The sequence below is a fragment of the Phlebotomus papatasi genome, chromosome 3, assembly GCF_024763615.1.
Source record: "Phlebotomus papatasi isolate M1 chromosome 3, Ppap_2.1, whole genome shotgun sequence".
NCBI classification, from domain to species: Eukaryota; Metazoa; Arthropoda; class Insecta; order Diptera; family Psychodidae; genus Phlebotomus; species Phlebotomus papatasi.
Window position 1 is genome coordinate 53,095,739 of NC_077224.1, and position 13,153 is coordinate 53,108,891.

The 13,153-nt window shown below is 34.2% G+C and overlaps 1 protein-coding gene across 8 annotated transcripts in view; it reads right to left on the minus strand.

Annotated features, from left to right (window-relative positions):
- LOC129807231 (disintegrin and metalloproteinase domain-containing protein 33) overlaps positions 1-13,153 on the minus strand; it is a 595,021-nt gene that overhangs the window by 521,454 nt on the left and 60,414 nt on the right. The window lies entirely within an intron of this gene.

The following is a 13,153-nucleotide window of genomic DNA, read 5'->3' on the forward strand; positions in this document are numbered from 1 at the left end:
CAGTGATCGCCTCTGATGTCAGTCAGTGTGTAATCATGGCGCTGTGAGGTGGGCCACACAGTTCGGCCAGTGTAAAAATCTTGGCCCCATAAGTGTTTTTCCTCTTATAAGACTCATCAAGTCTTATAATATTTACACCGATTTCGGATTAATACGGCAGGGTAAAATTAACATTTCTGGAATGTTATTTTAACTTTTTCGGATTTCTCTCAGTGTCCTTGGATAAAACTTTGAAATCTAATAATAATAATAATAAATTTATTTTTCTTTTTCATCAGCGACTGCCGACTGCCGCCGACTTCATAATCGACTTCATCGGTTACTTCGGCAAAAAATTCCGAATCAGTAGTCGTATAAGCTGTTACATAATTTATTATTTATTTTATTTTGATGTACAAATTTTTTTTCCATTTTGTAGATTGCATTGTTTAGTTTACAAGTTTTTATTCAGATTGCATTGTATCTGAGAAATATGTCCCTTCAGACACTTTAATCATTTGCACCGGGCAAGACTCGAATTCACAACTGTGACAGTCTTATCGAGGGTGCACTAAGGACCCCCTATATAATTTATACAATAATAGATAGGGGTCTCTGCGATGATGGCCATCAGTGGATTTCAAGTCACCTCACGTAGAAAAACACTTCTTCAATTTTGTCCAGAGCTTCGGTTCTGGATATAGACCTTCTTCAGTGGTCCATATCCAGGACTCGAGAAAGTACACATCCAGAACCGAAAGCTCTGGGCAAGATTGAAGTAGTTTTTTTTTTGTGAGATGACTTGAAATGCACTGGCCTTAACCGGACCCAAATAGCAATTTGGAGTAAGATTACTGTTGGATGTATGTATTCTGGATTCTAAAATCGGGTCCTATATAACGGTCTCAGAAAGGACGCCAAATTTATTGTTTTTGGCGCGTCATTTTTTGTACGGAAAAAACCGTAATCTGGAGTCGTTTTTGTTACTGCATGGTAGTGTAAATTTTAGAACCGTAAAATAACGATTATATTGCTAATTCAATCTTGAGTAATGCTGTGACCAAAATTCGACGCGAATACGACTAATTTTTAAGATTCCAAATAGGAGTAATTTTTGGACCATTTCTTATACACCAAATACCTGTAATTTTTGAGTCAGAGTAATTTTTTACGGTTTAGGGAAAGTCCCCTATCTATATATATCTACCTGTCTCCCTATATCTATCTGTTACTGACTTACAGAGCAATTGGTAAAATAAATTGCTTTCTGGGTTTTGATATGTGGAGAATACGGCCTATTCAACACAATGTCAACCCAATCAACGGTCGTATATTTCGGAACGTTTATATATTTCAGAACTTTTATATTTTCAATATCTGGTTTTGATGTCACTAGTGCCCCCTACTTCACTAGATCTTACGAATTTAGAATATCAGCTTGATCATCCGAATTTTGGGCTGGTCTGGCTTTATAATAAAAATGTTGAATAATGTTTTCTATTTTTTGTGTGTTATCAATAAATTGAAATTGAAATTGAAATTGAAAATTTTTAACCATTATGTTTTAATATAATAATAATGTTTTAACCATAGGATATCTTCAAATTTCCTTCTGGCTCCACATACAATCTCCTGATACTTGATCCTACCCCATCCCCCTCCCCCTCCCAAAAATTTACACTATACATCATCCGGAAACCATTTTTCTCAACATATCTTTCCGTTTAAAACGATTTCTGAAATAAGTCACGCTGTTTATCCGTTACAATATCTGAAGACTAAATGGTCAGAGATAGAGACTTGTGACTTGGGACTTTCAGGAAGCCCCTCTGCCGTAAATATACTCAATGACTATTACTTTCTTCCTTACTCCTTTTCACCTCCATAACCATATTTTTTTTGATTTTCAGTCCGTAAAAGATGTTTCGTCGTTAAAAGGTTAATTGAGTGGGGTAATTTTTGAGCATGTTGGAAAGGTCTTAGAATTTTTGACAAATATTTACCAGTTCCATTCGTTTATGAATCTTACAGAACTGGTTATCAATCGATAAGCAATTTTAAGGAGAATTACAATTATTCTAAGCTATTTTGGGCGATGTTTTGGATGATTTATAAATCGGTTTAAATCGGTTGTGAACTGATGAGAGGTAGGGTCGGAGGAACGTCTGTTGGACAGGGAACCCCTATTGACACTTTTGCCAAAATGTTGAAAATTATTCAATGTATTTAGTAAAATATAAGTAATATAACGTTTTTTCTGTAATATACCTTTTAATATAAACAGAGATGTTCAAATTTCATATCCCAAATAGTACAGAGTAGGGTGTCAATAGGTGCCGACACGAGTTCTTAAAGTGTCAATAGACGTTCCTTTCACCCTATATGATACTAAAATACTTTTCAAGTGCAGCATGGAAGCCACGAGTTCGAGCATTTAGCAAAACAGCCACCCATTTTCTTCCAAGTGCCCAATTACCTCTGCAAAATGAAACTTCCTGATTTTCAAACAATGAATCAATGATTTTTCTAACGTTTGAGGATCATCATGTAATTTTTTAGTACAACTCAAACAATTATTTTCAAAGTTATCGAAGTACAAAATATTTTTAAAATAAGTAATGATATTGAAACAATTAGTTTTGCTTAACACTTTTAGTTTTGTGAAACCAAGGATTTTATGTTTGAATTACAGTAACTAAAATACACTAATCAAACAAAAAAAATCTTTTTCATTAAAATTGCAACTTTTGCCAAATTTAAAAATCTTTTTGCAAATAGAAAGTTCCTACGCTTTACTCAGACCCTCTCTTTACAAAATTTCTCCAACATTCTGTGGGAGTTTTTGGGGTGGTGGACCAACAAAAATAGTGTGGCGTCATTTAATTATCTCAAGAATTTCCTGAATTCCAAATGGCAACAAAGTGCTGACTTCCCACTCGTATTAAACTTATCTTTTCGGCTGAATTTAAAACCTTGGGCCAAAAGACATGGTGTGAGTTATGGTAGCAAAAGCGTTTAAATTCCCCGTCGCGACAACTCTCAGCAAAAGTCTCCTTTTAGAGGTGCTTTTTCACTTGTGTGGGGCTCTAAATGGTAAAATGCCAAGTGACTACTTTTGAGTGGAGTTTTCGGGATGTAAATGACATCTAACCCCAACTTTCATCCACTTTAAAGGACACTTTCATTGGTGGATTTATTGAAATCTAATAATTCAGCTCGAGTGTATGTAGATTAATTCAATTTAACTGGATTCTCGGTGTGCAAAAACATTCGAATCATTTTGGGAAAACTTTCATGACGCCAATTATATCTCGGTTCCATCTTCAATGGCTCAAACCCCGCTTCAGGCACAAAATTATTCTCACCAGAGTCACACTTCTCCACTTCTCAAGTGATAGAGCCATGGAATTAATTATACTATGCAAATAGGGATGACTGATTAATGAATTATGTTATATTTATACATAAAATTTGTGAGAGCCACTAACCGGAAAACCAGAAGCTAAATTGACGGTTGAGGAATTTATTGTAGATTCCGTCATAACTTACAGAGAGAGTCATATAAAAATTCCATTCCAATTCGTTATTGGGATATTTATTGGGAAAATAAGATGAATATTATCGAGAGAGCACATTTGCAGAATAAGTTTACATTGCATTCAACTTTAAATTTTTATGTTGGTTAAAATTAGGAGATTCTTAATGTTATGTTGCATTTTTAATCGTATTCAAAGGTTCTGTGTATATTTTTCAAATCTCTTAAATGTTTTAGATATATATACAAAAAAAATTTAAATGAGTTATCAAAAAAAGTTATCAATAATTTTATTATTTTCAAAAAAGAAAATCCAGAATGTGACTTTTAACTTTAAGAGCTAAATCTGATGTTCATGAAAGCGCTAAGCTTCACTTTAAAAAAATATATTCAAGCATGAATAATAAAAGAGCAGAATCCTTTATATCAATTAAATATATTTTACAGTTTTATGCTTTACTTTAAGAATTTAACAAAAATTTATTTAAACAAGTAGGGTAAAGTGGTACAAGTTGTACAGGGCTTTTTTCTTGATGAATTTAGTACTTCATTTTTATTTGTATATTTTTAATGCTTTAGTTTTATAATTTGGTTCCTTATGTGCTTAAAAACAAATTTTGTACTGTATTTATCAAGAAAAAAAAGGCATGTCCAACTTTTACCGGCGAATTGTCCAACTTGTAACACTATGTCCAACTTATATCACTTTACCCTAACTGTAAAGTAAATAACACTTCTTCAGATTTGCTTAAATTTAGATTTTTTCGAAAGATCTTCATAATTTCCAATCCGGCTACATCAGAATTAATCGATAATTAATCGGTAAAGTATCCGTAATTGATGTAAGGTAAAGTGCCCTCAGGTCGACCGGTTCCTCAACTCGACCGGTAGAGTTATTTATTCAATTTATTTTTATTTTATATAATAAATATATAGCATTTGACATTAATATGTCAATTATTCCATAAATAATACGAATCGGTGAAAATTTAATAGAAAATGGCTATAGAATATTCAAAAATTGACCACCGGTTTAGTCGAGGAACCGATCGACTTGAGGGTAATTTCGTCTTATCTTTCTCAAATATTTTTCAAAAATTTTTTATTTGTTCGAACGCTTGTGACTTGCCTAGAGGCCAAACGGCAAGAGATATCGACTTCCGGTGTTCAACGACCTTCATATAAGTCAACATTATCTAGGAGAGTAATTTTTTCTCCCCCCTACATTCTCCTTCTCCGCCAAAATCATGTTTTTTTATTTATTTCGAAAACAGCTCCTGGATTTTTTTTTCATTTTCGAATATGTTTGGAGTAGCCAAGGCGAATATTTCGATATTGAATTTTTGAATAAGTTTAACCATTTTGAGGATATGTTTTTCAACCGATTCGATTAAATTTGGACTTTATTTATTTTTTTTTTGGTCTTGAAATTTCCAACCCGGTTGCATCGGACTTAATCGGTAATGAATCGTCAATGTACCCCTAAACTGGGATTTTTTTTATTTCTCCGTATACTTGTTACTCATGTTAAAATATTCTAAAATCTGCTTTTCTTAAGCAATTTCCTATTTCGAAAATATTTTTTTTCAATTCATGAATCAATTTAATCGATAGTAAACCGATATGCACACAAAATATGCGAAAAGATAATTTACGAAGAACTCTTTCTCGTGAGTTCGAGCACTCCGCAAAGCTGGGACGCTTTGCCATCTTTTTTCAATGTAGCTCTAGTTTTCCCTTTCTTTAGCTTTAAATATTCATCGATGTGATAAATTTAGTATTTATTTTATTCAAAATATATTTCAAGGAAGAAAACCATACAGAAAAATTCTGTTATTAATATGTCAATCAAATTCTTATTATTTATTGATAGCCAAGACATGAAATTTGCATATAACCGTAAAGAAATGATATAAAAATTACTGAATACCTATTTGTTATTTATTGAAGGCGTCCTTCCATGCGAGATTGATTAGGTTGTCCCTCTTGGTGGTCTTTAAAAAAAAATCCACTTCCATCACATCCCCTTCCTCAATTGAAAGACTATAGAAATCAATAAACACGTATCGATTTGGCACAAAAAGAAAATCATGGCGAAAAATACATCAATCCCAGTCATAAATTGAAGTCCGCCAGATGATTAATATGCTTTCAGGATTTTCCATGTTGTTGGATGTGGAATAAAACAAACCCATTGACAAGCAATACTTGCCAAAGCAAAGTCAGCATTTTAACTTTTAATGACTTTTTCAGGAGATGTGAATGATTTTACCAAACCCCAATCCCACAGTGCCCTATAAAATCCCTTACTCCTAAGTGAAATTCAATCAAAATAGTACATTGAAAGCGTTTTCTTTTGAATCTTCGAGAATTGTACCGCCAAGGGCATGAGTCACGATTGTCGGTGACAGTCAATTGAGAAAGTTAAGAGAAGATGTAAGCCGGATGAGGGAGACTTATTTAATTAGATTTCAAATTACAGAGATATTCATAATCGGAAATATCTTTAGGGGAGAGTGAGTTGTGGTTTGGGTATTTGAATTTATGTGATCATGATAAAATTTACAGCATTTTATTGAAAAATGATTGTACTTAATCAGATTATTTCTAAATGTCAAGTATAGCCCGGTCCAGGTAGGGGAGATTGGTGGAGTGTTTTAGCGATCAGATAATTTGATTAATATTGTCTTTAATTTTATTCATAGGTCCTATTGAACTGTTTTTCAATTCAATAAATCTTTAAACCCGTTTTCTAAATAAAGATAATCCAAGACAGGAAGAACGATATTTTTTATCATTCGGGCTGTACATCAGAAAACGTCACAGCCAAAGAGAAAGAAATATTTGAATAAAACAAATTAATTACTCGTATTTTACGAATTTATTAGGATCTGGTAGGACAGTTTAACGCATATGCATGACTTTTTACAATACATTTGTTTTGGATAATAATTAATACAATGGATTGAAATAGTTAATGTCCAATTAATTCCGGTAATGAATCCACTGATAAAAATAAAAGAATCAAATTGACCCAAGGTTGATCCTTTTGCAAAGGATGAATCAAATTAACATGCTCTATCATGATAAAAGTGCATTCAGAGTTTGAAATTTGAGCCATCCTTAGCAAAAGGATCAAATTTGGATCAATTTGATCCTTTTGTCGTGTTTGGATATTGAATATTGAAGGATATTGCATTCGGACCAGTGTCGGATGCATAAAACTACCTTACTACCTTCCTTATTGGTAAAGACCGCTGCTGCCGGATTAGAACAAAAACTTTTCATTTGAATTCGATCTTAAGCAACTTTTAGCAGATATTACCTAGTTCCAATCGTTTACGTATCGGTAATGATTTGGTTATTAACCGATAAGTTTCATCAGAAATCCAGTTATTTTTCTAAACTATTTAGGGCGATCTTTAAGAGATGACTCATAAACCGGTTCCAATCGTTTGAGAACACTGGGGAAAGGTGATTGATGCTAAAATAACTTTTGAGGTATAGCATCGAAACCAAGAGTTCGAGCATTTAGTAAAACATCAATCCCCTTCCCTTTCAACTACCCCTTTTTCTTTGTAAAGAAGCTTTTTGGCTTTCAAAGTAAATTGCTTCGACGATTTTTCAAACGTCAAAGCAATACTCAAACAATTATATTAAAAATTATTCTTGTACAACATATGAAAATTATATATAAAAATTACAATATTGAAAATTAATACACCTAATTTTGCTTGACACTTTTTGTGAAACCGTTCTAATGATTTATTGATTTATTTGCACCAAATTTCTATTTACACTCTCTCGTAAACCGGTGAAAGAGAAAATCCCAAAAGGTAAAATCTCTATTAGTCAAATTCATGAAAGGATCGGAATTACACTGAAGATAATGTGTCGAATAATTTCCTAAAATACAGAAAATTTCCATTTAGGGTAAGATGGAGTAATTTGGAATCATGTCTAATTTGGAATTTTGAGATTTCCTGTCAGTTTTAGATGGCAAAACGAAAAAAACAACGTAGAAATACTCTCGAATATAAAGACTTGTATTTCTTCGTGATGTTCTTTTTCTCTTTCACCACCTGAACCAGTGAGAAAATTTCAAAATTATAAAAAAGACATGATTTTAAATTACCCCGGATTACCCTACGTTCGGTAAATGAGAGTGTAATCGTGAGAGCAATGGTACTTTTACTCCTTTGGGATTTCGGACTTTTGGAAAACCTTTTGGAAACCACTCCGAAACATTATCTAAAATGTAAAATAAATCGTTGCAAACATTTTCGAAATAATCCAAAAAACATGGCTTTGAATGAGTAAGAGGATGTAAAATAAAAGGAAAACAAAATACCTTTAGAGAATGTTGACTTGTGAGAGGGTCACCGAAGTCCTGAAGTCAATATCTATAACCGGTTGGTCTCTAGATCCAGTACATATTGAATATCCTTTTTCTGGGTTCTGACGGATATTCTGTTCTCTTCAATTCTTATAGTGTTCGTCAGAATCTACTTTCTTTTTTCCAAAATAAAAAGATTCAGCTTTTTCTCCAGAGCTTTCGACCCTTGGTGTGGGTCTACTTCAGTGGGCTGAGAAATTATTTTTTATTTCAGAATCTTTTTAACAATTTTACATCCTCTTCACTTACTCAATTTTGAAACTTTTTGAATTTTTCAAAAACGTCTAACGTCTGATTACTTTCTACGCATCGCAACATTCGCTTTTAATTTCGCTACTTTAGTAATTTTTAACAATTTTTAATATTTCTTTTCTCTAAGTGATAGTTAAAAAATTACTAAAGTAGTGAATATCCCGCGAAATTAAAAGCGAATGTGCGGCGATGCATTGAAAGTAATCAGCCGTTAGACGTTTTTGAAAAATTTAAGAAGTTTCAAAATTGAGTAATTGAAGAGGATGTAAAATTGTTAAAATGATTCTCAAATAAAAAATATTTTCTCAGCCCACTGAAGAAGACTTACACCAAGGGTCGAAATCTCTGGAGAAGAAGCTGAATCTTTTTATTTTGGAAAAAAGAAAGTAGATTCTGACGAACCCCAAAAGAATTAAAGAGAACAGGATATTGAATACCATTTAGTTTATTATTTACTCTGTGTTATGGCAATAATGTAATGTCTAAGATTAATGTTGAAATATTGTGACCAAAATAATCCCACTCTCCCCTACTCTGTACTCTCTCTTTCACTTCTTCATCCTGAATCCTGACTAATCTAGCAAATTTTCAATCTAATATATATATTTTTCGGTATACATGGGTAAGAAAATGCCCAATCGATTGGGGTGGAAACCTTTCGTGAATAAATAGAATTTAGGGATAAACCTGAAATTTATTGTGGGAAATCTCAGCATCGGCAAATGTATTAGGTGAGATTCTTAACAATCTCACCTACTATAATCCTAACAAAATTTCATGTCGTCCGATCGACCTCAAATTTGGCCAAAATGTGTTTCAGCACTTCCTGATCACGAATATATATGTGGCTAATTTACGTTCCCGGCCGGCCGGCCGGCCGGCCGGCCGCTCTTTGGAGCTTAATAGCTCCTAAACTAAAAAAGATATCGACTTGCGGTTTTCGGCAAAGGTTATATATCGGGTGAAAATTGCAACTTGGTGCATAGACCCCCCACCCCCCACCCCTCCTTCCGCCATTTTGAAAACCCCCCTTTTTTTGTTTTCTCAATAGCTCCGCCCCTATGGCATTCAGCGGACTCAAATTTTAGTATGTTATAGCTGGGCCTTAGAGCTTTCCATCAATACCAAACTTAAGGTCCCCCGACCCCCCTGACCCGAGCTATAAGGGTTCAAAAAAAATTTCTTAAAATGGCCATAACTCCGGTTCTAATTGTCAGAATTTAAAAAGTGAGGGCTTTTTGGAAAGCTCTCGTGAAATGCCACTTCCCCTTCTAACATCGCAAGTTCATAAAACCACCGCTAGGGGCGCTTTTTTTAAAAAGAAAATTTTTAAATCTTAAAAGTTAAATAACTCAAAAATTCCATTGTGCATCGGGCTGAAAATTTAGTATGTTGTAGCCGTTGATTATACCTATCAAACAAAAAAAACCTTAAGTCGATCCATAACCCCTGACCCGAGCTATAAGGGGTCAAAGTTCGAACATTGACCGGCCTCTATCTCCGGTTCTAATTAACATAGCGACCTAAATTTAACCTTTTTGGTTTCGTCTCGATGAGCACTTTCAGATGGAAGTTCAAAAAGTCACCACAGGTGGCGCTGTGATAGCGTCAAAATTCATCGAAATTCAAAGTCACTTTTCTCAAAAACGGCATTGTGCAAGTTAATGAAATTTTAGTATGTTGTAGTCCAGTCTAGGACGTTTCCAAAATGGTGCGTATGCGCGCTGTGGTTTCAATAGAACCGGAGATATGAGGGGTCAAAGTTCACGAAATTCAAAAAATCATATCTCCGGTTCTATGTGACCGATTTTGATGAATGAGGGCTTAAACGAAAGATCTCACCAAATGCTACACCTTTCTAGAATGTTTGAACTTCGTGGGACCAACACCAGGGGCGCCACAGTCGAAAAACCAATTTCAATATCACATAACCTCAATTATCTCGACTGTCGCTGAACCGATTTTGATGATTACTTCGACATAATTGTAGAGCACATTTGTCTCTACATTTCGTCCATACATCATTTTCCGCTCAGACTACGCTATCACTCCGATTTTGCCGTTTAAGTGTGAAAAAATTGATTTTTCCCATAATAACGCTTTGAAATCACTCAGATGCCAATTTGACTGCCTCTACTCCACCAAGACACTTAAAATAGGGGTTTAAATGGAAAGTCCCGCAAAATACAACAATTCTTTGATATAGTTGAAGTTCAACAAATGAACACTTGGGGCACTCTGGATGAAAAAACGAGTTAAGAAACAAAAAACCTCGCTTATCTTGGCTTCTGAGTAATCGATGAGTTCAAGTTCTACGGCAAAATTATAGAAAACATTCTGGTCTACATTTCACCCATATAACACTTTTCTGTCACGTCACTCCATACAAATCCTTGATATTTTGGTTTAAATACAAAATTTGTATAATTTCACGAATTTGATTCAAGATAACTGAATGGCGTCTCCCAACTTCAGCTCTAAATCGAATTTGCATGCACTCCGAGTTAGCTCACGTTAAGAATCTCACCTACATAAGCCGGTTAGGATTATCTGTCCTTTTTAATTCTTTGGGGCTTGCAATCACTTAAACGAAAAGAAGAAATTCATGGGCAGATTGATGTATTGAAGAAGAGGCCTTTCTTTCCATCGCAAGGGCTTTCTTCTTTCTTGGCAATACATTTGCAAATAGAAATCATTTTTCATATTAACTTTGCCATTGTAGAGAAAAATGCTTATTTATTTGGACGAAAGATGAAATTTATTATGTACGTGTGCGTTTCCTGTTGTATAAATCATATTCGGTAAAAATAATTTTCTTCTTTTCACAGCAATAAATGCGAAGTGCCAGCGGAAAGAGGAGAATCTGAGAGAAGAAAGAAAAAAAGGAGAAGTACCAAATTTGTCGATAAGGAGATATTTCTTGGGCTGGCTCCTTGTATCACAAGCAAAACTCCCCAGACCGTGGAGCATTTCTCCAAGTGAAAAAAAAGATGCTTCTCCCATTGAAGATCGAAGTGGAAATAAAACGATTGTAGAAAGTAGCACGTATCTTTTCGTCGACAATTTGTCATACAATTTCGTGTTTCCATAAATCATTCCATTCACTAACGACGATGCCCCCCACACCAATTCTCAACTTTGACGCCTGTGATATGCGTCCATGAGGGAGTCCCTTACTTTAAGATGCTACTCCACAAAGAGCAAGTTTTCTTCTTGCAGCTCAATGAAACTCCACAATTTATTCAAACAGAACAGTGGAGAAAATAATAAAACCTGCCCAAGTAGCATTTTTTTACTTTATTTCGCCTTTAGAAATTTCGATGAAAAGGTTAAAGTACAAAATTTTAATTTTTTTATGCTTGATATGTCATTATATTACTCCTAAGGTACTTTGTGCAATGTTTTGGGTGATTTATAAATCGGTTCAAACCGTTTATGATTCGATTTTAAGAACCGGTTATGAAGCGATAAATAATTTTTTACCGAAAATCTAATTTGTGGGTTTTTTGAGTGATTTTTGATTCAGTTCATATCAGTTGTGAACCGATAAACTGTAAATGATATCAAACTATAATGCGCTATGATATCGATGACCGAGGTGGTGAGTTAAAAAAAGAGTTTATGTTCGATCCGCCCATTTATTGTCAGAACTATACTGTCAGGCCATGTAACTGCGACGATTGCAAAACTCGGATGCTGCGACCGATTTAACTCCGATAAATACACTTAAAATATAATTTATATTTTCATTTCCATAATTAATCACTGCAGTAATATAATATAACTATTCTACTTTAAGAAAAACCAAAAAATTATATTTTTATCAGTTTAATAAGTGGGTGAAACAAATATTTTTCAAACTCGTATCAGATGGAGTGTACTAAAAATTAATTTCCGAGGAAATTTTGCTGTGGGAAGCTCGTCGCTGGAAAACCTTTATTGGTTTTTCTTTATTATGAAATATTATTTTCAACCAAAATTATTAATAAAAGTGAAGCTTAGTTATTGATCTACAAGGTGAGTAAGAGTATATTAATGATATATTAATAATTCATACAGAAATAAGTGAATTTGTGAATGTTTACATTTCGACCCAATTCGGATGCTGTGAATATCAATGTTTTGGTTCAGAAATTACATTGTTCAGGACTATTTTTCTGTTTCAAATGCCGAAGGGAACAAAAAAAGACCCATAAGGACAAGCCCTACTCTAAGGAAGGTCTTAGGAATGCCTTGCAGTGTGTACGAGATAGTTCTACCATAGCATATCCATCCAAAACATTTAATGTCCCAAGAACAACATTGCACAACAAATTGACCGGCAAATACCCGAAGGAGTGTCCCAATGGCAGGACAGCAACGCTATCAAAAGAGCAGGAAAAAGAACTTTTCAAATGGATCCTGGGATGTGCGGATGGCTGGCATCCCATCGGGAAGGAACAAGTTCTGGACAGCGTCAAACTCATCTGTGAGGTCTACAAAATTCCAAACCATTTTACAGCTGGAAGACCCGGAGACGTTTGGTTCAGGAATTTTCTTAAGCGTCATCCAGAGCTCAGCAAGCACAAACCAAAATCCTTCTCATTGGAAAGAGCTACTGTTACTGCCTAAGACCTCACGGAATGGTGTCAGAATTGTCTTGAATATTTCACAGAATACAACTGCATTAAACTTTTCCTTAAAATGAGCATCCGAGTTTGATCGAATTCAACGGAGTTAGAAAAAAGCATGGCAGTAAGGTTCTTGCACATATATTAATATTATTATTGTAATTTTATTAATTTTCTTCAACATTATTGCTAAAATTCTTTTTCTATCATGATTCTAAATGAAACAAAGAATAATTCTATTGATTTGGAATGGTGAAAAAATATTTCATCGGGATAAAGCATCAGGATTACCTCTCTTTACTATAAGACAAATGCCTAGAGATTGAGACTTGGAATGTTTAAGAATCCCCCCTCCCCAATATATGGGGCCAAGCATAAATT